We start from the raw sequence: 26,497 nt of genomic DNA on the forward strand, positions 1-26,497 counted from the left end.
TCAGTCTCCCAGATTACACAGATCCCACTGTCTGGGGCCGTAGAGCCAGCCGTGAGATGACCCTGCCTCTTTTACATAATGGATTAACGACAACATAAATCAACGGATTCAGTTGCTCAGGATCGCACTGTGAGCAAGGAGCTGGGACCTTGGTATCTGAAGCCTAGCTCCGTCTTCTCCCCACCCTCCCCCTCACAGTCGGTGAAGGATGCTAAACAGCGTGCGCATCCAGAGCAGATTCCACCTTGTTCATTTTGATATCTTATATTAGTTAGTCTGTCTTTTAGTCCAATCTGCCTTTTACTCAGCGTTTTAGCACCAAACATTAACCGCGCGGCCCCGACTCTCCCTGTCTCTCTTTTTGCTCATTTCTCTGCTCCTTCACTATTGCTGTCTCACTCACACTATCAATCGACCCGGTCTTCTGACGAGATTTGTTATGCTAATGCCAGATAGATGTATCGGGCGTCGTCTGTGTATATTTTTATTTTGCATTGTGGTGAATTTATATTTCATTCTAGGCACAAAAGGTTCTCTCAGCAAGATATGTCTAAAAGTAAAGCGCTCGGATACCTCCGGGTCTAGCCAGCGCTATATAAAACCTTTAAAATAAATAATAAATAAATAAAATATGTAGGTGTGCATATTTTCCTGAAAAAGACGTATGGTTTTGAAATGCAGGAAACTTTTCATCTCGTAGGCGCCAGGTGAGAACCAACGAAAGTATAAATATGCGCGTGTTGAGTCTGAAGAATGTGAACTCTGAGAACTTTATGATGGGTGCAAGTGAGGAAGGGAGGCGCCGGCACTCTGGGCGGGAGTGGCGGGGCGTCCCCAGCAGCAGCCCCCAGCCCCCTCCCCCTCTCTGCCGTCTCTCTCCGAGGCAGACGGCTCAGTCTTACCACCTCTTCCCCTCCGGCTAAGAGCTGCCGCCCGGCCAGAGGAGGCTTCCCCGGGCAGGTCTGACGTAAGGCGGCGCGGAGGACAGCTCACACGGTAAGGAGTGATGGGAGGGAGGGGGCGCTCGGAGCCCAGCTGCCTTGTCCGCACGCACCGGCGCGGTGCCGGAGTGGGACAGAGCGAGCAGTGCTGACGAGCTCTGTGGTCAGCGAGGAAGGGGAGGGAGGCACAGGTCTGTTGCGACGTTAATGCCGCCTGCTCGATTCAGCACCAGGGAGTCTGTAAAACTGGAGCATAAAGTGACAGTACGATCAAAGGCAGGGCAGTGTCGGGGCATTTGCAGCAGCCCGGCTTGAGGAAAAGCCATTCCCTCAACCTCGGAGAGGATCAGAAGGGTAGAAAGAATGCCACGGCGCAAGCACGAACAAATCAGTCCAATTGGCTGTTTTGGGGAAGCAATAATCAGAGTTCAATGGGTTCCTCAGGGCGCTGTGCACCGGTACCACTACACCTGCTGCACCAATGAGAGCTACGACCCTTGAAGCAGCCAGATGTGTGTCACAGGTAGGACAGTGCAAGGGCAGGAGTCTGACCCCGCTCTTACGAGTCCATGCGTACGGTGAGCAGAAGGTGTGGGGTTTTGTCAGGGTGAGAGGAGTATCACGCGCTGGAAGGTCTCCCGAAGGTGGAAATGGAAAGCAGAGGTCGAGGAGGGCAGAGAGCAGGTGTGGTCCGGGCAGGGCGTGGCAGGGAATCCGGTGCACGTCGGAACATTGCCCCGAGACACCGGGGAGCGTCCCTGCCCTGGAATGCAGCAGGTATTTGTCAAGGAAAAGGGTCTGCAAGAGAGGGAGAGGGCGAGAACGAGAAACAGCGAGGAGAAAAGAGAGTGACAGGCGTAGTAGAGAAAGAGAGTGGATGAAAAGAGAGAATTCGCTGGAGAGGAATTAGAGAGGGGCGAGATTAAAAAGAGCTCGAGGGGAGAAAACAAAAATTAGAAGGGAGGAATCAGAGGGAGTGAAGGATGAGGCGCTGGAAAGAGAAAAGAAAGATTGGGAGAAATCAGTGAGATTAGAAAAAAAGTGAAAGGTAGATAGGACAGGGAGGAGAAATTTGAGGTAGAGAAAGAGCGAGAGAGGGAGACAGGGGTTTAGAGGGTAAGAGAAATTACAGTCTAACAGTGGGGTAGTAAAACGCCGAAGAGGCGTGCAAGCATAGTCTGCAGACCGTGAGCAGCGCATCACTGCAGGGAACCTACTCAGGGCGGTAGATTAATGCGCCGAAAACAAAGTTCATGTTTCAAATCCCCATAGGTCATTTAAAGGTGGCGTGGCACTGTGTGTATGTTGGGGAGGGGGAGAGGCACTTATCACAGAGTCATCAGTTTTGATTACTTGGAGAGCCCCTTAGTAGTGGAAGAGAGAGCACCAGCGGCAAACCTAAAGTTGCACAGTTTATCATCTCGCAGGTCGTGTCACCAGACGTACATCTCTACTGTGCAGCGGCCCCGGGCGCTGCTATCTAAGGAGCAGAGAGTTGCAATATGGTCCTTCTGACCAGAGCACAGACCACGTTTGTAAAGTCTCTGATTGGCTCACCCCCATGCTCACATTGTTTTTCAGCCTAGAGTTTAAAAGAATCATCGCCGTATAGCTGATTTAAGACCTCTACTGTACGGAATAAGAGTGCGACGGTCCTCTCTTAAACTCACGCTGTATAAAGATGCACCTATGGAACCGAGAGCTTTAGATGAAAACTGTAGCATACCGTGGTTTAGATATGAGAAGAACTGGTTCCCTTCCTTGAAGCTGGGAGAGATGCGGGAGGACCCCTCCTCTAGCTCCAGTAGTGATGGTGCAAGGGGGCTTCCAAAAGAAAGATATTGGTCCTATGCCCTGGGCAACTGGCACAGAACTGATCATCAATGAGGTTTGGTGGAAACAAGTTTGGCCCATAAAGGCGCCCCAAAATGTGAGCTCTGTTTTGATAACATTATGCCACCAGCAGCGAAATACCTCTGTGTGAACCCATTAAATCGTTCTAGTTCAAGCTGGATTCCAAACTAGGACGATTCTGATAAATGTCAGGTTTGTGCACACCTGCAGCAGAAACCGAGGCAAGCACACAGCAACATCAGAAGAGCGGATCCCCCCCCGTGTGTCCACCGCTGGGAGTTAGATCATGGGCGTAGGAAGTGTGGGGGACGCGGGGGATATATCCCCCCCAGATTTTGGAGTGGGGGGGACACGGGGGACAAGGGTGGGGGGGACGAGGGGACAAAGGAATTTCCCCTCTCCCTTCTGTTATCGCAGGGCCATTAGCACGCGAAAGCGCTACCTAATGGCCCTGCACTTGACCTGCCTGGAGTCAGAGGCCACCCGCCCTCTGTCTTTTGTTATGCTGCAGGAAGGCTCAGCCGTTCTGGGAATAAACGCTGTCTCTTTTCCTTCATGGGAAGGACCCTGTCCACTACTCCTGATCTGCCTCTGGCAGCTGCCCTCCTCTCTTTATTCCTCCATCTCTTGCTGTCTCTGTCTCGCTCCTGCTTACGTGCTGATTTCAAGAGGCAGCTCTTAAGGTACTCTCTCTTGCCTCTCCTTTTCTTTATTTGTTCCCCTGTGAAATTGATCCAAAAAAGGCTGAACACTTTGGGGCTCATTTATGAGCCCCTGCGTCACTTTTGCGCCACCGGTGCGTCACTTTTTGTGACGCACCAGTGGCATGAAACATGCGCCATGTTGCGCCATATTTACAAAGTGACGCATCTAGGTAGATGCGTCACTTTGTAAACCCCTGCGCCACATTATACCTGCGCCAGGTATAATGTATGCAAGGGGGGCGTTTTGACGCAACAAAGGGTCGTAGAAGTGACGCAGTGAAATCTACGAGATTTCACTGCGCCACTTCTAGTGTGCAAATGCGTCAATTTCTTGCGCCTGCCTCACAGCAGGCGTAAGACTGACGCAGGCCCTTTCACATGGGGCTTGCCCCATGTGAAAGGACACATTGCTGGAGTTGCGTCACTTTTGTGACACACTCCAGCGATGCGTCACTTTTGCGCCTACAGATACGTCAGAAATACTGACGTATCTGTGACTCCTTGCGACATGATGCGTCATACTGTAAATATGACGCATCACTGGAGTCGCAGGGAGGGCACAGTGAAAAGTGGCGCATCACTGTTTTCACGCAGTGATGCGTCACTTTTCATAAATGAGGCCCCTTGGCTTTAAATGTCCTCATTTTCTGACCGTTTTCTATTGAAAAGAAAAACCTCGGAATGGAGAGAAAAAATAGTTAAATACCTAAATAAAGCAATACAGAGCGGACAGCAGACAGGCCAGACTGTTATTTACACCCACACACATTAGCGCCACTTTACAGAGTTTGCCAGTGAAAGCGCTACTTTCTTTTTATCTTCTTTCTTTGAACAACATTGTTTTCCCAGGGTGGGTAAGTGTGCCATTCCTAAAGTGGGTAGAGTGGAAACGTTTAATATGATCGTTTTCAACTTTTTAATTATTTTAGCTTATAAAATGCGGCTCTGTGTTTGGGGATGTGGCCTTTTTAAAACCAAACTGCATACATTTTGAAAGGATATAAGCAATGGACATTGAAAGGGGTCCCTTCCTGGTCCTGTAGCCATGTCTTGAACTTTTCAGGCAAAATCACTTACTGATTTCTGAATAATGAGTTTAAAACCGTTAAGGTAACCATGTTTTTTTCTGATTACAGTTCACATGCTTTGCTTATTCTTGCATTCCCTATGAGTGTTTGCTTTTTCCAGGGTGTTATTCATGTTTTTTCAGGCAGCATTTTACTGTTGTCTAGTGCATAATTTGAATTTAGTCGCAGCACAATTGAGTTGTGCTGAAGGCAGTGCGAGTTTCTCTCAGTGGGGCAGTATGGTGTTCAGTGTGGGAGAGAATGTGGCACTCTGGCCAGAGCTGTTGAATTTGGAACTGGAGAACCATGTTCAGACCTTCATGACCAGTTCACCATACCACACTCCTGACAGAGCTTATTCGGATGCTACACCTTAGAAGGCCCGATAGACCTTAGAGCCCAGGTGTCTTAGCACCCGCAGGTGGACCTGTCCACCACAATCCATACTGCAGTTCACTTCCAGTCTTACGGGCAGGCATATGAAGAAGCACATCCTAGATCGACAGTGAATCTGTCACTGAGGTCACAAGACCCTTGAGGCCAGTCCACCTCACCCATTGGTACCTCCATTGTCCTTTTTCCAGCACTAGCAGTGCAACTTGCCAGGGGTTGGCAATGTAGGATTTGCATGCACACCAAACTTAGGGGGTGATTATAATGGCAGTGGGACCGCCACATCACCCCGTCGGTGGCGGTCCCACCGCCATTGGTGACTGCATCACAGCCCGCCATATTACAATGGCGGGTGGTTACCTGGCGGTCGGAAAGACCAACCACCACGCACCCGACGGGCTTCTTGGGCCCTCCGGTGTGGTGGAGGGGCTCGTGGTTCCTACAATGCTGGTGGTGCCTACCATGCACCGCAGCAGGGATTACGATGTCCCTTACCCGCCAGCTTATCAATGGCGGTTCACCTGCCATGGAAATGCTGGCGAAAGGGACATTGGGGAACCGTAGCAGGCCCCTTTACCCCTGGCCCTCAGACATGGGTCCTGGGGGGCATCTAAGATGCCCCACAACATATCACTGCACCATGTGGCAGGCACCGATATATTTAACATGTTCCTTTTTTTTTAACTTTGCGGCGGATGATGCAGCCAGCAGCCCCTGCTGCAATGTAAAAGATAGGCACTGCGAACACCGTAGTGGCAGTCGCATTGGAATGCCTATCGTGGGGCCCCCACCTGGAAGGCCAGCCGTCCCATTCCCCGATTCGATGGCGGTGGTACTGAAGTCCGCCTGCCATCGTAGTCAGCCCCTAAGTTTGCATTTTATGAATATGATTCAGCGGGAAATAAATTGATGTTTGCAATTTAATTGACTTTGGTTGGCCTCTTATCTATGAGATTTCCCTGTTGAATGTGCCTTTACATTGTACATTTTTGGTTGTATGAATTGATTGCATACTACACTCTCCTACAGGTATTAATTTGAGTGTCATTAGGAGTGTCTGGGACCAATTGTTTTCTTAGGAATTGTTTTCTTTACTAACCTTTGCAAAGGGCCCTAAACTTCACAGCAACACAAGTCACATTTGTTTTAGTAATTTGGGATCCGTTTGAGCTACAAAATTGTTTTGGAGGAAATCGTTAGATTATGCAGCAGATGATGTATTATGTGGCAAATATGATACAGCCATAGTTAATTGGAAAACATTTTTCCACTTAATTTTGCCCAACATTGTAGTTGATCAATTTAAGTTCCCCAAACCCAAAAGTCGAGTTTGGGCACAATTTGCATTTTAAAAGCAGCCCTATAACACAAGGCTACTTTTAAACTGACCTCAGGCTTCAGCAGTGCACACATGCAAGCGCAGAAAGGGCTGCTGGCCTCTAAACTACCATGCCTTATTATATTCTAGGGACTTAAAAGTAGTTCTAATCCCCCTGCCCTATTATGTACTAGGGCCTTATAGGAGAGGTCATGCCAATCATAGGGGTACCCTAACCCATAGTGCACCCTAGTGTATGTAGGTGTTTTCACTGTATTTTTAAGTGCCTCTTTCAGAATAGCACTGGCTGTTTAGGCAGAGGCCAGGGTCAGTCAGTCAGGTACCACCAGTACCAGTCAGCAAAAAGTTGGGGAGTGCCCAGGGCGGCTTTGCAACACTAGAGAAACACAAACTCAGAATGTAAAACATAACACCATGGTTGGGGGGTTCTCTTCAATAATCAGAATTGATTTCTATCCTAATGAACCCATTTTCCAACATTAGGATAGGGAAAGACTGGGAAAAAATCATAACGTTCTAATCTATACATTGAAGTTTTTATGCAGCTCTTTGATGATGGTTAATAGCTCACTGTTCAATGTTAGGATTTTAACTTATAAACTTCAAATACCAAAAGAATATCTCAGACAAAAGCAGTAACTCACTGACCTATTGAATTAAAACTTTCACTAGACAAGCCTTCGATCTCTCTCAAAAAAAGAACATTAATCACCAAAGTTATCTTCACATTTTTATTGTTGCCTGAAAATTGCTGGAGACCAGGAATGCAGCAGCAGGTACTTTTCAAACCCTAATGCACTTGCAAACACGACGCCCCCACCCTAAGTCAGCGGCCTTTGTTTGCTTTGTGCATTAAGATGCAAGATTCATATATATGTTTTTTTTAAACATTTGGTCTCATTACTATATGAATGTAAATAACAATAAAGCATACATACAAACTATGACTACATGCCTGCTTTTCTCAATATTTCACTTCGAAAGTATGCGATTGTATTTGTTTAACGGGCGGTGATTTGTATAGGGTCACTGGAAAGTGCACAAGGTTGTCCCTGTCCCCCCCAGAATTGTAGTGTCTCCTACGCCCCTGAGTTAGATGCACTTTGAATTCTTAAGGCAGACACCACTGAGGTTTGTCTTTGGTATGACGACGTTATTGTTCTCCACGTGGCCTTTAATGTCAGTCCTTAAGAAACAAGGCAAATATCTAAGCAGATGAGGTATACTTCGCACTGGCTGGGCTGACATCACGGACACACTGAGATGATTTTTATACTTGATAAACTATTATTTGATGATGTTTTAAGAGGTTTTATGCATGTAAGTACATCTTAGTATAGACTGTATGTATCTGTTCGCCGTTTGTAATTGTATATATTCCTAAAGATACACATTGGTGCTTCTATGAAAAGTTTTATGGAGTAGTCCCCGAAGTAAACTGCACGGATTGATTGACATGAGATTGGTAGTTTAACATTCACTGACCTCAGTCTGAATGTTGTGAAGTGCTCACGCGCCTGCGGCTATCGGCGAGAGAAATGCTGTTTTGGAATAACCCCACCATCGACTTTCTGTCCTGCCATTTCAAGTAATTCTTTTCTCTCAAATCCTGGTACCCTGGAAAAGGCCGTGCTCTCCTGCTAATTACCATAATAACATTTAATATCTCTGGATGAACTGCTGACTCCAATGGGCGGGAAACTCCTGTCCCTGAGCTGTGCATGTTGATTTTCGAATATGCCAGGGGGTCACACGTCACATCTCGCACCTAAACCACCCCCGCCCTTCAAATACACCTCAGTGTTGACACCTTGCCCTGTCCCCAGCTCCCCAGCAGCCCCAGGGCCTCTGCTGCGTGCCCGGGTGAAGGAGTGAACCGCGGCAGCGCCTTCATGACCCCTGAGAGCAGGGCTAGCGAAGGACGTGCTGGGGGTAAACCGCTGGGCGCAGCTGCTGCCCCGACTATTCATAAGAACGTCACCGTCAGCAGTGGCCACAACAACTCGCCACTTCGTCCTATTCAACTTAGATGCAAATGTGTATGATTCACGGAACTGTAGCAGCTGGTTATGGCAGAAGGGGCATTATGGGTAGCTGTGCTGATTGTCTGGAAAATGCAAAAACAACAGTTGATGGACACTGGATTCAAGCTAGCCTGGCTGAAGAAGGGTGATATACCCTGAAACCGGCCCCAGGATGCTTGTTTCCGGTCCAGGGAGGACCTGGCCTGGCAGTTCGGTCTGGACTGTTCCCATGGGGCACAGGGTCATGACTGATTTGCATATGGCTGTGTCCAAACTGGGGTGGCGTAGTGGGCAAAAGAAGATGGACTTAACCCAGATCTTTTGACTGGGGGAGAATGTCTGCATTGTCAGCATTCCGTCCATCATTTGTTTGCTGTAACAATTGTCTGGAAACGTGAGTGGCATAGGCTGCAGTGAGAGAAGAGTGATGGAATTACCACAGAATGAGGTCTAGGCAGCAGCGAAAGAACAGGGATTGAATTGCCAAAGAATGAGATCCAGGCAGCAGAGAGAGAACAGTGAGGGAATTACCACAGAATGAAATCTAGGCAGCAGCGAAAGAACAGTGATGGAATAACCACTGAATGAGGTCTAGGCAGCAGCAAAAGCACAGTGATAGAATTACCACGGAATGAGATCTAGGCAGCAGGGAAAGAACAGTGATGGAATAACCACCGAATGAGATATAGGCAGCAGCAAAAGAACAGTGATGGAATTACCACGGAATGAGATCTAGGCAGCAGGGAAAGAACAGTGATGGAATAACCACCGAATGAGATATAGGCAACAGCAAAAGAACAGTGATGGAATTACCACGGAATGAGATCTAGGCAGCAGGGAAAGAACAGTGATGGAATAACCACCGAATGAGATATAGGCAGTAGCAAAAGAACAGTGATGGAATTAGCGAAGAATGAGATCTAGGCAGCAGCGAAAGAACAGTGATGGCATTACCACAGAATGAGGTCAAGGCAGCAGCGAAAGAACAGTGATGGCAACACCACAGAATGAGATCTAGGCAACAGGGAAAGAACAGTGATGGAATTACCATGGAATGAGGTCTAGGCAGCAGCGAAAGAACAGTGATGGAATTACCACGGAATGAGGTCTAGGCAGCAGCGAAAGAACAGTGATGGCATTACCACAGAATGAGGTCAAGGCAGCAGCGAAAGAACAGTGATGGCAACACCACAGAATGAGATCTAGGCAACAGGGAAAGAACAGTGATGGAATTACCATGGCATGAGGTCTAGGCAGCAGCGAAAGAACAGTGATGGCATTACCACAGAATGCGGTCTAGGCAGCAAAGAAAGAACAGTGATGGAATTACCACAGAATGAGGTCTAGGCAGCAGGGAAAGAACAGTGATGGAATAACCACCGAATGAGGTCTAGGCAGCAGCAAGAGAACAGTGATGGAATTACCACGAAATGAGATCTAGGCAGCAGCGAAAGAACAGTGATGGAATTGCCAAAGAATTAGATCTTGGCAGCAGAGAGACAACAGTGGTGGAATAAACACAGAATGAGGTCTAGGCAGCAAAGAGAGAACAGTGATGGAATTACTCAGAATGAGGTCTAGGCAGCAGCAAAAGAACAGTGATGGAATTATCACAGAACGAGATCTAGACAGCAAAGAGAGCAGTGATGGAATTGCCAAAGAATTAGATCTAGGCAGCAGAGAGACAACAGTGGTGGAATAAACACAGAATGAGGTCTAGGCAGCAAAGAGAGAACAGTGATGGAATTACTCAGAATGAGGTCTAGGCAGCAGCAAAAGAACAGTGATGGAATTATCACAGAACGAGATCTAGACAGCAAAGAGAGCAGTGATGGAATTGCCACAGAATGAGGTCTAGGTAGCAGCAAGAGAACAGTGATGGAATTACCACAGAATGAGATCTAGGGAGCAGCGAAAGAACAGTGATGGCATTACCACAGAATAAGGTTTAGGCAGCAGTTAAAGAACAGGGATGGAATTACCACATAATGAGATGTTGGCAGCAGTTAAAGAACAGTGATGGTAGTACTGAAGAATGAGATCTAAGCAGCATTGAATGAACAGTGATGGAATTACCACAGAATAAGGTTTAGACAGCAGCAAAAGAACAGTGATGGAATTAGCGAAGAATGAGATCTAAGCAGCATTCAGCGAATGATGGTATCAGCACGTAATGAGATCCACGCAGCAGAGAGAGAACAGTGATAGTATTACCACAGAATGAGATCTAGACAGCAGCGAAAGAACAGTGATGGAATTACCACAGAATGAGATGTAGACAGCAGCGAAAGAACAGTGATGGAATTCCCACAGAATGAGGTCTAGGCAGCAGCAAAAGAACAGTGATGGCATTACTGAAGAATGAGATCTAGACAGCAGCGAAAGAACAGTGATGGAATTAGCGAAGAATGAGATCTAGGCAGCATTCAACGAACAGTGATGGAATTACCACAGAATGAGATCCAGGCAGCACCAAAAGAACAATGATGGCAACACCACAGAATGAGATCTAGGCAACAGGGAAAGAACAGTGATGGAATTACCACAGAATGAGGTCTAGGCAGCAGCGAAAGAACAGTGATGGAATTACCACGGAATGAGGTCTAGGCAGCAGCGAAAGAACAGTGATGGCATTACCACAGAATGAGGTCAAGGCAGCAGCGAAAGAACAGTGATGGCAACACCACAGAATGAGATCTAGGCAACAGGGAAAGAACAGTGATGGAATTACCATGGCATGAGGTCTAGGCAGCAGCGAAAGAACAGTGATGGCATTACCACAGAATGCGGTCTAGGCAGCAAAGAAAGAACAGTGATGGAATTACCACAGAATGAGGTCTAGGCAGCAGGGAAAGAACAGTGATGGAATAACCACCGAATGAGGTCTAGGCAGCAGCAAGAGAACAGTGATGGAATTACCACGAAATGAGATCTAGGCAGCAGCGAAAGAACAGTGATGGAATTGCCAAAGAATTAGATCTTGGCAGCAGAGAGACAACAGTGGTGGAATAAACACAGAATGAGGTCTAGGCAGCAAAGAGAGAACAGTGATGGAATTACTCAGAATGAGGTCTAGGCAGCAGCAAAAGAACAGTGATGGAATTATCACAGAACGAGATCTAGACAGCAAAGAGAGCAGTGATGGAATTGCCACAGAATGAGGTCTAGGTAGCAGCAAGAGAACAGTGATGGAATTACCACAGAATGAGATCTAGGGAGCAGCGAAAGAACAGTGATGGAATTACCACAGAATAAGGTTTAGGCAGCAGTTAAAGAACAGGGATGGAATTACCAAATAATGAGATGTTGGCAGCAGTTAAAGAACAGTGATGGTAGTACTGAAGAATGAGATCTAAGCAGCATTGAATGAACAGTGATGGAATTACCACAGAATAAGGTTTAGACAGCAGCAAAAGAACAGTGATGGAATTAGCGAAGAATGAGATCTAAGCAGCATTCAGCGAATGATGGTATCAGCACGTAATGAGATCCACGCAGCAGAGAGAGAACAGTGATAGTATTACCACAGAATGAGATCTAGACAGCAGCGAAAGAACAGTGATGGAATTACCACAGAATGAGATGTAGACAGCAGCGAAAGAACAGTGATGGAATTCCCACAGAATGAGGTCTAGGCAGCAGCAAAAGAACAGTGATGGCATTACTGAAGAATGAGATCTAGACAGCAGCGAAAGAACAGTGATGGAATTAGCGAAGAATGAGATCTAGGCAGCATTCAACGAACAGTGATGGAATTACCACAGAATGAGATCCAGGCAGCACCAAAAGAACAGTGATGGTAGTACCAAAGAATGAGATCTAGGCAGCAGCGAAAGAACAGTGTTGGAATTACCACAGAATGAGATGTAGGCAGCAGCGAAAGAACAGGGATTGAATTACCACAGAATGAGGCCTAACCAGCAGAGAGAGAACAGTGATGGTATTCCTGAAGAATGAGATCTAGGCAGCCGCTAAAGAACAGTTATGGCATTACCATAGAATGAGATCTAATCAGCAGCGAAAGAACAGGGATTGAATTACCACAGAATGAGGCCTAACCAGCAGAGAGAGAACAGTGATGGTATTTCCAAAGAATGAGGTAAAGGCAGTAGAGAGTAATGAGGTCTAGGCAGCAGACAGGGAAAAGTGATGGTATTACCACAGGATGAGGTCTAGACGCAGCAGAGAGAGAACAGTGATGGTATTACCACAGAATGAGGACAAGGCTGTAGAGGATGAAAACTGATGGAATTACCACAGAATAAGTTCCGGGCAGCAGAGATAGAACAGTGGTGGAGTTAACAAAGAATGAGGTCTAGGCAGCAGAGAGAAAAGACTGATGTTATTACCAGGGAATGAGGTCTAGGCGGCAGAGAGAGAGAACATTGATGGTATTACCACGGACTGAGTTCTGGACAGCAGAGAGAGCAGTTATGGAGTTACCACAGAATGAGGTCTAGGCAGGAGAGAGAAAACGGTGGTTGAGTTATCATGGATTTAGACCTGGGTAGCAGTGAGAGAACAGTGAAAAAATTACCATAGACTGAGGTCGAGGCGGCAGTGTGGCGTCACGTCACCACGGAATGAGTTTTCAGCAGCAGAGCGTGGACAGTGCTGGAATTGCCACAGAATGAGTTATGGGCATCAGAGAGAGAACAGTGATGGAGTCACCACGGAAGGAGTTATGGGCAGCAGAGAGAGAACAGTGTGGCGTCACGTCACCACGAAATGAGTTATCGGCAGCAGAGCGTGAACAGTGATGGAATTACCACAGAGTGAGTTATGGGCAGCAGAGAGAACAGTGGTGGAGTCACCACGGAAGGAGTTATGGGCAGCAGAGAGAGAATAGTGTGGCGTCACGTCACCACGGAATGAGTTATCGGCAGCAGAGCGTGAACAGTGATGGAATTACCACAGAGTGAGTTATGGGCAGCAGAGAGAACAGTGATGGAGTCACCACGGAATGAGAAATGGGCAGCGGAGAGAGAACAGTGTGGTGTCATCACGGAATGAGTTATGGGCTGCCGAGAGAGAACAGTGTGGCGTCACGTCACCACGGAATGAGTTATGGGCAGCAGAGAGAGAAGAGTGTGGTGTCACCACGGAATGCTCAGATAAAGTACGTTCTTTGTAAAGCCTCGCTAAGAAGATCAACTGACTGACAGGGTCTTAGCGGATCACCTAAGAGTGCGGGCGGTGCCGCAGCTTGATCTGATCTGTTGTGACACGGATGACGTCAGAGAGGCAGGGGCAGGCACCAGCACGACGAGCTGTTAACCAGTGGAAGCCGGCAATGATGGGTCCGATGCTGGAAAGGCCCCTGAAGGAAATGCACTGAAATGTGCTTGCACCTGCATTTATTGTAAAAAAGTAGCTTTTATGGAATTCGTTAGGAATCCCATAAGTGCTTCGGGGAATTTAAAACTCGCGCAGTTTGCAGGAACACTCAAATCCGTAATAATTTCTTCATAAAAAAAAACACACTGCACTTTCTAAAATGAAATGCGAAAGTACATTTGCGTTTCGAAACTTTTTTGTTTTTCTCCATGCGGAAAATATGCGGTATGACCTTCCTCTATCTAGTGGTCGAAGTGGGCGGGATCGGCAGGGCACGGCGTGCCCCTACTTCTATAGTTTAGATCCCGTGCCCCTCCTTTTCTCGCTTTAATAATGCGTCCCAGGACGGCAGAAATCGCCAAGGCCTGCAGAGAAGGTTCGTTGTTCCCGCCGTTCGGGGACGGGTGGTGCGCAGAGAAGGAAAGGACTCTGTCTTTTCTTTCTTGCCAGAGAAGAAAAGGACAGTGTCCACTTCTGCTCCGTCGCTGGCAGCTGACCCCCCCCCCCCTCCCTTTCTCCCTCTTGAAAACCGTGACTTCAAGAAAGGGTTCTCATCCTCTCTTTCCTCCTTTCGCGTATTTCTTCCCTTGTGAAATGGATCCAAAAAAGAAAAATACTTTTGCTGCACGTGTTGTCTTTTTCTGACATTATTCTATTCCAGAGTACAGCTTCGGGACGGAGAGAAATAAAAGGTTCAAAATATGAAAAATAAAGAAAAAACTAAATAAAGCATGACAGTGTTCACAAAGCGGCCAAATTGAGTTTCCCAGTGAAGTGCTACTTTTGTTTGATCTTTTCTTTGAAAAAGCATTGTTTTCCCTGAATGAGGATGTGCACCATTTTTGGAGATACTGCAATGCTGGATTGATGGGTGGATTGGAAAACAAAATGTGTACCGCGGCTAGGTGTTAATGGATGCTGTCTTTTTACTAGGGGTGGGCGGAATTTGCAAAATTCACTTTCCCTAACTATCGCGAAAATGTTAAAAATCTCCGCAAACATGTGGAAATATCGCGAAGACGCGGACGTTTTTTTCCCGCCCGTTCGCGGTATTTTCTGCGTGATCGCGGCTCGCCAACTTACCCATGCAGTTGCTCACAGGCCATCTTGTTTTCACTTGTCTCGCCCGCTTGGGTTCGATATGACGTGCCCGCGTCCTCACGCTCTCGCTCGCGGTGGAGAATGACGTGCTCGAGATCTCAAGCATCTCATACTCTCGCGGTGCATGATCGCGCGACGAAAGACGTGATCGCGCGATGAAAGACATGATCGTGCGACAAATGACGTTAATGTGGGCGCGAACTGTCGCGAGACAGCGCAAAAGGCTACCAACAATCCAACATCTTGTGGAGAACGCGACCGGATAGGGAAAACTTGTCGGCGAACGTGGGGATTCAGGTAAGGCGATCGCGCGCACGCGAGAATGTATTTTTTTACAGCGCGAGCACGAAAAAAAATTCTGGTAAGATGCGGATTACGGAAATTTTGACATTTTCGCGCTCTCCGCAGATTGCAAAAACGTCAAATTATCGCAATTTCCGCGAGCGGAACGGAATGTTCGCCCAGGCCTACTTTTTTACCATACTGCTTGCGTTTTGTAAGGACATAAGCAATGGACATTGAAGCGGGACCCTTCCGGGCCCTGTAGTCATGTCCTTAACTTTTCAGGCACAATCACTCACTGATTTCTGAATAGTGAGTGTAAATGCATTACCATGTTGTTCCTGCTTACATTTCACATGCTTAACTTAATCTTCCATTCCCTATGAGGTGTTTGCTTTTTTCAGGCTGTTGTTACGTTTTTTAGGCAGCATATTGCTCTTGTCTAGTGCGTAATTTGCACTGAGTCACATCCAGGTATTTATAGCTGGGCACAACTGGGTTGTAGTTGAAGGCCATGCAAGTTTCTCTCAGTGGGGCGGTATGGTGTTCAGTGGGGGAGAGGATGTGGCACTCTGGTCAGAGCTGCCGAATTGGAATTGGGGAACCAGGTTCAGTCTTCATGACCAGTCCACCAGACCACTCTCCTGAGGGAGCACATTCCCATGCTAGGCCTAAGAAGGCCCTGCAAGACCATAGAAGCCCTGGTGTCTTAGCACCAGCAGGTTTACCCTAGTGGGGGCAAGTGTGGGTTAACCATGGAGGCCCGTCCCCTCCAATCCATACTGAAGTTCACCTCTAGTGTTGCGGGAAGGCTTATGAAGCAGCACACCCTGGAGCGAGGTCACAGGACCCTTGAGAGGTGCCAGCTCTAGGGCGGTGCGACCGGTGTGTTCCCATCGGGTGCTGCCTTTAGACGGCCCTTTGTCTTCTGTAACATTTCCTATACAGTGATTTACACACGTATTATTGATTGTCTGTGTGTAGTGTGTGTGATGTAAAGTGCTCTGAAACCCTACACTGGTATGAGTGGCGCTGTGAATCAAATTAAATGCATCTGAGAGAGAGTGCTGTTATGGAGACACTCGGGGCACTGTTAAAGGGTAGAATTGAGGGAATCCGTGGCAGAGGTGGTCATTGGGGGGCACCAACAAACATTGTTGCACAGGGTGCCACCAGCGCTAAAGCCGGCCCTGCCCTTGAGGCCAGTCCGCCTCACCCATTGGTACCTCCATTGGCCTTGTTTCAGCAGTAGTAGTTGCAACTCACCAGGGATTGGCAAAACAGGATTTGCACACACACACCAAACTATGTTAGCAAACTTCACATTTCTCTGCTTCATGCTCAAGCACTTTTAAGACATGCTGCCTGCTTTGGGGCCACTGGAATTATGCAGCAAAAGAAGACAAAATTATGTCGCATTGTTGACTAGATTATTCAGCAAAAAAAGGCTGCAACATAATGCAGTATATTTTCTGACACTTTATTATTTTGACATTTTTACACATGCTAACAGTCTTTGGAAAGATTTTGCCTTATTAGTACCAGTGTAACATACAAATGCAGCAGTGAGAAAGGTGATCAGTCAACCTTTGCAAAGAGCCGTCCTCTTTGCAGCAACACAAGTCACATTATTTTAGTAACTTTTGATCCGTTTGAGCTACAAACAATTTATTAGTTACAATTGTCAGATTATGTAGCAGATGTTGTATTATGTTGCAAATATGCAGAGCCATAATTATTTAGAAAACTTTTGCAAACTAGGATATTTTTACCATTTATGTTTGAACTGCTCTTGTGGAAAAAGGAAACTCCATGGACCTGAGACAAATGGTTTGTGCTTCCACTTTTAAGCGTATTTGGGACATTCTGTGATTGGAAACATATCCCACTTTTTGATTGTATTTTAATGTCAGTAACTCATATTAAACCTTAAATAATTATGTGTAATAACATAAGCTGTAACTGGTCAGTGAAATGTGAAACAAATACTAAAAATTGGAATGTTTTGCGCATTCTGGCCACACCTCTGACTCCGCCCACTGACCCAGTTCTCGGGTTATTCCCGCCCTCTCATCCTCCACTCACATTTCCCCAACTTTTTTTACCCCACTTCGAACACTGCCTCTATCACCCATTCATACCCTGAATGCGCACTTACACTTGCCCTCTAAAGTAATTATAGTGTATTCACGGTGGGGTGACTAAGGGGGAACTAGCTGGGAAATGTGTGTATGATACCCGTAAACTTCCTTTTTAGGCCTCGGCTAGCGAAGGCTGTGCTTGCGCAGTCTCGCTCGCGAGATTTAATGTTTTTTAATACGGGGCTTGAACCCGCCCCTCTTCTCCATTGGCTGGCTTCCTAAACGGAGGCCAGCCATTGGAGGAGAGGGGCGTCTGTCCGTTTAAGCCCCGTCTTTTTCGGATTCGGGGGCGTGTTTTTTACTTTCTTTCTCTCCTCTGGAATGTAAACATTCCAGCCAATGGCAAGAGGAGAGAAAGAAAAGCACGCCCCCCAATCCGAAAACGCCGCTGCGTTTCTCCGAGGCAATTCTGCTTGACCTCGGAGAAAGATGTTGGTGTTCATGGCGAACAACAACCTTCACCAGGGCCGTCAGTCCAAGTCTCACAAAGTTCTTGCGGTGCAAAGCTGCTCTAGTGTATGGAGTCAATGTATGGACTCTTCGCGCTGTATATAATATCATGCGTTTACAAAAAATCAGGGGTACTTTAACGTAATTGCATTTCTGAAAAGGACCATATTTGTGTATGCTTCAACAAACGATTGGGTTAATGTGGCCTACCTTTAAAGCTCTAACAATGCCCCCGAGGGGTATCCCAAGGAGCATGTTCCCTTATATCGGAAGAGCGTTTGCTCCAGCTTGCAAAATGCTCACGTACTCTCATTGGACCCTGGGCTCTTAAATAGCGGGACAAGTTTTAAGTGATACTTCGAAATCATAAAATATTTGTGCTCTTTATAAAGGCATGCATATAACTGCCAGAGTGCCATTCAAGGTTCTTACCTGTAATTGGTGCTAGTCTGAAACGCCACCCGTCAGATGCTGTGAAAAGTGTTCGGCATCTGCGGCTCCTTAAATTACTGTTTGAATGGGCCAATCAAGTTCCTAGGCCCACCCTCAGCATTTGTTCCCGGATGAACCTTAAAATGTGGTGGCCATGATGAAACGGGCAAGTGCTAGAAGTATATCTGACTCACAAGGGCCAAAACCAGATACGATAAGAACCGTACAAAATAAAAGCTGGATGGAAGAATTGTATTCACCCAGCAGTACGATTATCCCAGCGGTCTATTCTGGCAACTTAAGTGAGACCCAATTGAATGTAAAAAATTGGAGTGAATCGGGAAGGCAAATCCCACAGACCACAAAAGAGGGGGAGTTCGATGTCAAAAGTCACCGATTTATATTTATAAGAAGATAAAACCGTAAATAGATTATAACCTTATTTGACCTGATGGAAACTGTATTATGATAGATAACAATGACACCTCATGGTGTTATCCCTCTAGTGCTGTCTTCTGACCCGAGGGAAGTTCTAGAGCCTATATGGATCAGAGCAGCAAGAAAAAAACAAGCATTGGCATAGCCAATAGGTCTCGCATTCGGGACCTTATAAGTGTTTAGCTATGCAACAGTTGCATAACTAAATACTTATAAGGTCCCAAAAGCGAGACCTATTGGCTATGCAAAGCGGGCATGCGGCCCCGAAAGTGAAAGTGATCGGGATCACGATCACGATCAAACATCAAAGCGGCCCTGTGGCTGCGAAAGTGAAAGTAATCGCGGTAAAGCGCGGCGCGCGCGCCCGCGCACATGCACTGTAGCTCTAGGCTGGCCTGGTAGCACTTCTTGGAGCCCTCTCAATAAGTCTCGCCAGACCAGCGCATGCGCTGGGTCAGGCGAGACCTAGCAAATAGGCTGCTAGTTATTTAATAGGTAACAGGTCACTCAATTTCTAATTAAGGATACATCCATAACTGGCAAAATAATCCACTGATAATGTCCATTTGAATGCCTCTGGATACTAGCCTAAACCCCTATGGGGGTTGTGTATCATTTTGGCTGATACTTTTACTTGAAGTGCAGCTTGGGGAGATAGGATTTGAAACGTCTCTTATTTCCTTTGGAACACCGTGTTGATCTATGAAGCTCAGCCGGATCTCTAGCCTCAGCATATTCTGTCTAGGTGTGTCGAATGGTGTTTTCCCATGAGATCTCACTGTTTAATCCTTTTGTGTGAGTTTGGAGTAATTTTTTTCTTTTAAATGTTCTTTTTCTCACTTCTGATCCATCCTTTGCTTCTCTAGTAGTGATTTTCTCCAGATTCAGCCATTTGAGACTTTCCGGTGAGTGCTCATTCTCCACAGTGTTTCACTATAGGTGCCATAAGTTTTGGGGTTTTAATGGCTGATCTGTGTTCGGTCAATCGAGTATAAAAGCTGCAGCCTGTTTCCCCTACGTAACCTTGCCCACAAGGAAATAGCAGAAGGTATATGACGCTCTGGATTTTACACTTCGTCATCTTCTGCAAATGTATCTTCTATCCGTTGTGTGTCCACATGTCTGTTTCAATGGCACTATCACAGACCATACATTGGCCACATTTGAAATTTCCTTTAACTGGGTTACTTCCATCAATAGTTTTTAGGATGAAACTGCTGCTTATTTTCAGGCATGATCTAACTGGGTGTCTTTCAAGCTATTATTTTTACGATGGGCGAGAACTGGTTTCTGTATCCTCGTTGAATCATCTGATTTTGCATTCAGAATATGCCAATTTGAATTGATTGCCTGGTGTACTTTTACATTCAAAACAGAATGTCTCATAATACATACTATTAGCAGATCTTTTTTCTTTTTTTCTTGACAGATTAGGTGGTCTCTATCATAGAATCTTGCCCTTTTAAGGGGTTTCTAAATAAGCCTCCTCGGATACCCTCTCTTCAGGTGCACAATTTATGAACAAAAACAAATAACATGCAAACCGATCACCTTCCGTTTATTGAGAAGCCGACGTTAGTAGAAATTCCATCCACAATACACGTTACAATCGATGTAATTATGTGTTATGTTTAGACAGAAACACTTCTTCGCTACTAGACTTAACAATGTGTAGACTGCTTTAGAAAAGAGTGGTGATTTTAACATACACATCCCAATGAATGTGCGCACGTCACACTTTATGAAATTATAATTTCAATATTCAGTCAAATAAGCGTCAAGTTGAGGAAGGCGCTATATGGAGCCAAATAACAATGCCGTTTCTTTAAATGTTTTAAAAACAAAAACATAAAAAAAATAATGTCATGAGCAATGCCAATAGCTCTAACTTTAACAATGCCGAGACCATTGCATTGTAAATGCTTGTTTGTGGATGTTTACCAGCTTTTCTTAGAGCACATTTGCAGACATGGAAAATCCACCATCATGGAAAGGTTTTTAACAGCCGCCCCCATTTACGAGGGCAACAACCCACCATTCCTGCTTTTAGAATTTTGTGATAGTGAATGCTAGTATTTCCGCCCTAAGTTTCATTTTTAGTACAATTTGCTTTGCGAATCAGTGTGTTAGGAGGTAAAACGTGCCTGGCCTTCGCAATAAACAATGCAATGTGTGCAAACCGTGCATCAGTCAAGTGCCGGAATCCTTGTCGGGAAGGGCCCTGCTAGGAATGGGGGATTACGAGCCTTATCACTCGGCTTTAGGCTAAAAGGTGCAGCTTGAAATTCACGTCGCGCTCCAGGGCTCAGTTCCTGCTAGACGTGTTCTTCTTGACCGTTCTCACCACTCGAATAAAGGGCTATTTTACCCGAGGCTGAGGCTGAGGCTGAGCCCGACACTTCCTTGTATCTCGGAACCCTATGATGGATTCCCAGGCAAACATTTTGACAACTAAATATATTTTCTGCTAGAACTCATTGTTCAAAACTCTCTACTTCCTCATATATACCAAGATGTAGCTATTAACCTGTTAACATTCAAGGCAGGAATGGACGGCAGTTACACCTGTCAGCGATACGGAGAGCAAGTACACGCATCGCACAGATTTTATAGCAAGTGACACTTGACAATATGTAAGATCCAAACACATTAGACAATGACTCAGCAGTGGTACCCAGTTCAGTACTGGGGATCAGCTCCCCCAGTTGCATGCTCCTACCGATGGCCCCATACCAGACAGCAAAGCATCTTCTGTTTCCATCCCCCACAGGGGCTGGCACCTTCTGCCAACAATTTCCGTTCTCAACCAAGAGTCAGAGGCAAATAACGCCATCAACATTCACCTGGGCAAGTTCTCCTCTTGACTAGGCGAGGGATGAAAAAGTACATACAAGCAAATACAAACGCACACAACACCAGGGAACCTCATAACGCACCGCCCCTGAAAATGCGACTGTGGCCTGACCAGCCTCCAAGCGATGTCTCCATCAATAATCAATCTAAGGCAACCCAGGGTAGGGCCGAAAGGTGCAGGTCAGTCCCACCTCCAGCCAGCCCATACCCAGATACTCATTACCCCGTCAAGGGGTCAAACCAGCAAACTAGCCACATTTGTCAGATACACCCCTTCGTTTCTGCAACAATGTCAGTCTCTTGCTCCAGGTGAGGGGGGGTGTTTTGCAAAGCGGCTCCCAGCCTCAGGACAGGTGTGTCTGGATCCTCCATCCATCGAGACGCGTGGGCAAAGAAGAAAGAAACGGCTTCTCGATCTTAGGGTGTTTTTTAGCCCCCGTTGTGGCGCCCCTGCTGATGACATCATGACATGCCTAGTACCTGCGTAAAGCTGTGGATGGAGCACCCAGTCTCTCATCCTGGGAGAACTCAGACACAACCATGGAACCATGGCCGCCCTCGCCCCTCCGTCCCATTGAGCGACTAAAAGCGACCCTTTGCTAAATGCAGTGGTTGCCATCTCATTTTCAGTTGAACCAAGTCTTCAGCACCAAGTTTCTTTACTGTCACGCTTTACACAACATACATTGCCTACCCTTTCAACAATCCTGCCACATGACGACATTTTATAGAATCCGGAAAGCACTGCAAGGTACTTGTTGAGTGTGTTGTGTCCTGTGCAATTTCCCAGTGGATCAAGGAAGACCTGGAGTGTCCTGTGTTTGTTCGTGTCCTGTATTTGACTGTCCCAGCATTATGTGACGTGTGCAGCATTTTGCGTCAGTGCGCGCTTAAACTTTAAATGAGGGGCTGAGCCCTGCTGGGTGTTATAAACAGGTGTAACCAAAGACTCACTAGATGACATGAACTGTTAGCTCATCTGAGTATTTGCAGTCGTATGTTATACGCCAGTGCTGATATGTGCACTGGAGCACAATGGTATGCGTCAGTGAGCAATGGTAATATTCACTTTGTAGCGAACTATGGTGTATCCTCAGTGAGGGAATCCTACTTGATTGAAAAGAAGTTTTAAGTGTGTGTATTTGGTCATGGACCATGGTTGTGTGGGATTTTGTCTCACACTGGGACAGTACGTCCTCTATTTGGTGCCGTTTGTTCCTGTACAGTTAGGTACAGTGTGACATCTTTGCCTTGAATGATTGATTTTTAATTTATTAAGCATGCAGTTATCTAGGCACTGAGTGTCCTAGTGCCAAAATACTGAAAACAGAAAGATACTGTCGCAAGGTTTAAAGAACACATATGTTTCATGATGTTTGCTAAAAAGTACGAGAACAGTAGTGCTGTGAAGAGAGAATGCAGGAGTTCAAGGCTTTGGCTGTAATAACTTGAAGCAAAATCTCAGCCCCGTAATCTACCTCTTTAAAGAGAGTCCTACCTCGCCATGCACAGTGTTGTCATCAATGATGTCATTTCAGTTGTTATCTATGATGTTTTAAATGATGTCATAGATAATTTTATCATTGTTGTAATATGTGAATCATAAGCAGTGAATGGCGAGGGCATGAGTTATAGTTACTTGAAATAACTATAACTGGTGAATTTCAGTGTCTTTTTCGTTTGATATGTTATGTTTAAACTAACATTTTCACCCAACTATAATGTCACTTTAACCTTTGTTTCATTCAGTGAATTGTATAGGAGTTTTTTTTGTGACCAACCCCCCAGGGCAGCTAACCTCCTGCGTGAAGCCGTCTCTCGCTGTGCATGGCCTTCAGCCCCCCCATGACATAGAGTAGGCCCAACCCCCTTAGGGCAGCGAATCCCTCGCCACACACGGCCTTGGCCCGATGAGTAACGTGAGGTTGGCTGCAGGGCATGGCCTGCAGATAGACCCTCTGCCCAGTGCCCAGCCACGCCCGTTATTTGGCTGTGTGCAGCTGGGAGTTGGCCAAAGTGCATAGCCTGCGTCCTCTGCCCAACCTTAGCAGGCAGCCTCCCCATGCTCTGCATGGCCTTAGGCCATCCACAGGGTTGGGTTGGCTGCAGGGCCTGGTCTGTTGCCAGGCTGCAGGGCCTAATCTGTTGCCAGGCCTAGCGCCAAACCCCCTGAGGGCAGCCAAACCCCTGCATGTGGACACCTGGCTAATGTGATTGGCTGGCCGCAACATGAGAAGAAATGTTGTGGCCGCCATTACAGGACACAGGGACTTAGTTGGGTGATGGTGTTCCCCAGGGCCATAATCGTCCTGGGGGTGGGGTGCACATGCACCCCTCTTCCCCCCCCTTTAATACTAATTATATATCCCCCCGGACCCTTGCCCACCCGAGTGGCTCTCGAAAAACCAAGCGTGGTAGACGGCGCTTGTTTTGTTAACATTTTTTTACCACAGATTTGCGGATCTACCAAGTTTTCATGCCAACAATTATAAAAAACATTTTTGACCCCTGGCAAGGTCCCTCTGGGACCCCAGCACCAGGCCTAGGGTGTCAGGGTATTCCAACCCTGCCCATTTTGTTGTTTCTTTCATTATTGGGGGGACTCTGACTCAGTCCCTTGTCCCAAGAGGGTGCTAACACTTTCTGGTTAAAGTTTTGGCGGACACTCAGATCTGATCATGAGATCTGTTTGATCCATGGAGGATTTGCATTCCTAGGTATAAATAAATATTCTTCTGCAATAACTCAAAACTACTGAACAGATTTGCACAAATTACAAAAATGGCTCTTTCTGGACCAAGAGCTGGTTTCTTGCCAAACTTGGTGTAATTCCATTTAGCGGTTCAGGTTGTAGTCCAGTTCAAAATCCCTATAGGAAATTGCATAGGGAAAACGTGTTTTGGGACTCCCCCTTTTCTTCTCTGCCACCAAAACTTTCAAGACAGCAGATGAAGTGATTGTTGGCGTTCTGGTTTTGAAATTTTTTTGAAGATTTGTCAAACAACGCCAAAATTATTAGCAAAAGAAAAAACTCTTTGTCTATTGAAACTAGGTCCTAACTATAACTACCTACTGGCAACTGGTAATATATATGAATATATATTAATTACCCAGTGGTAGTTGCCACTAGGTAGTTATAGTTAAGTCTGCTTTTCCATAGAAGGAGCGGTTTTTGGTTTGCCAATAACTTTGGACCCGTTTGAAGATTCTTCACGAAAGATTCTCAAAAAGAAGTTCATCCACCTCAGCTAATTTCTGGAACGTTTTGGGGTGAACCGTTAAGCGGAGGCCGAGAAAAATAGGGGGTACCAAAATGTAAAACATCTCCATGCATTTCCTCAGACTTCTTAGAGAGGCTCTAGCAAAAACTGCTGAACACCAAATTCTGCAGGAAGCTAGTTCTTGGTCCATAGATTGTGACTTATATGATTAGGTGTTAATCCGTTCAGTAGTTTTTGAGATATTAAGAGTAAAAAATAATAGTATATTTTGACAGTTGGTCTCAAGAGAGTCTTCGAGACTCTTGCAGGAGTGCCATTTTAAAAATAGAGCGTTCTGATTGGCACAGAGAGCTTTATTACCTCTGGGCAGTCCCACTCCCACAAGAGAAAGACTCCCATGAGTGCTCTGATTGTCTGCCAGTAGCATGAGAAAAATGTTGGCAGCTAGTACAGGACTTGGGGACTTATTCCCCCATCCTGAAGTTCTGCAAGAAAGATATATGGGAGCAGAGTATGGATAAAAAAAAAACCTGCATAAAATGCAGCAAAAAAAAAAGGCAGCCGGGCAACATATATTTAGTATAAGCTCCAAGGAGCCTACCCCAGGGCTATGTTTAGAAAGGGGAGGTGGGCTGTTCAGCCCTCCGCCCCAAGCCATCGGAGGACACGGGTAGCCCACCCCGGGACTGATATTATTGATTATGGGGAGGGGGCCACGTTGAAAGGCCCTGGCGAGTCCACCCCGGGGCCCAAATGTACACAATGGGGAGGGGGCATGATGCCCCTCTCCCTGAGTCTAAAAAGGCCCCAGGGAGCCCACCCCCTGGCTGAAGTCTTTAAGGGAGGGGGGTCACGCGGACACCCTTCCTGAGCCATTAATGGTCCCGGGGAGCCAACCCCTGGGGCCGGGACAGGAGCTATGTCCCAGGGTGCCCACAGCCCGGGACAAAGCGGTTTCCAAGCAGTGCAGGCAGGGAAACCTGTGCTTGTTCTCACTTGGTGGGAGCAACTTTAAATCACCCGCCAAGCCCGAGAAAACAACAAACCTGCTCACAGCTAGTAGGATGTTTAGAAATGCTCCTGCCCACTGGGAGCAGACTTGAGATCTGTTTTCCTGCCTGCCATGATGCATTAGAAGCTGCTCCCTGTTGGCGGGTGCAATGTGGGCTCCCGCTGGATGTGGGGACCGGCTGGGGTCACAGGGCTCTTGGGATTACCCCCGCGGCCCGCAACAAGGATATGGTGGGTGCCCTGTGTGGCCACGAGGGCGTCCACTTTTAAGGTTCCTGGCCCAGAAGGATGGACATGAAATCAGCCAGCGGAGGGAGTGTGCATGCCACCCACCCCTAATTATGATGCCTGGCCCCAGGGGATGGGGCTCCCAGGGCCAAAATCAGCCCAAGGAGTGGGGTTGCATGCCCTCTCCTCCTTCAATGTGTTGCCGGACCCCGGGGAAGGGGTACCCTGGCCAAAATCAGCACAGGGAGGGGGGCCGCATGCCCCCTTCCCCTTCAATATGTTGCTGGGCCTGGAGGATGGGGTCTTCAAGTCTGAAATCAGCCTGGCAAGGGGGGGCATGCCCCCTCTCTCATAAAAATGGCACTGGACTCTTGGGGATGGTGTACCTGGGGCCAAAATCGGCCTGGGCAGGGTGGCCATGTGCCCCGCCCCTTCAATATGTTGCTGGGCACTGGATGATGGGGTCCCTGAGGCTGAAATCAACCTGGGGAGGGTGGCTGCGAGCTCCCCTCTCTCCTAAAAATAGTGCCAGGTCCCTTTGGGATATAGTCCCGGAAGCCGAAATCAGCCTGACGGGGGCTCTGTCCCCCTGGTCCAAATCAAAATTGGACCGAAATCGGCCAAGGGAGGGGGACAGCGCGCACCACTCCCCACATAAAGATTATGCCGGGTGATGAGGTA

General features: G+C 46.9%; 1 protein-coding gene across 1 annotated transcript in view; it reads left to right on the forward strand.

The window, feature by feature from the left end:
• The first annotated feature begins 866 nt into the window (after positions 1-866).
• FAR2 (fatty acyl-CoA reductase 2) overlaps positions 867-26,497 on the forward strand; it is a 438,652-nt gene continuing 413,021 nt past the window's right edge. The window contains exon 1 of the mRNA XM_085652334.1: positions 867-996. The gene's annotated coding sequence lies outside the window, so the exon portion shown is untranslated. The remainder of the gene's footprint in view (positions 997-26,497) is intronic.

This window comes from Triturus cristatus, chromosome 4_1, assembly GCF_964204655.1.
Source record: "Triturus cristatus chromosome 4_1, aTriCri1.1, whole genome shotgun sequence".
NCBI lineage: Eukaryota > Metazoa > Chordata > Amphibia > Caudata > Salamandridae > Triturus > Triturus cristatus.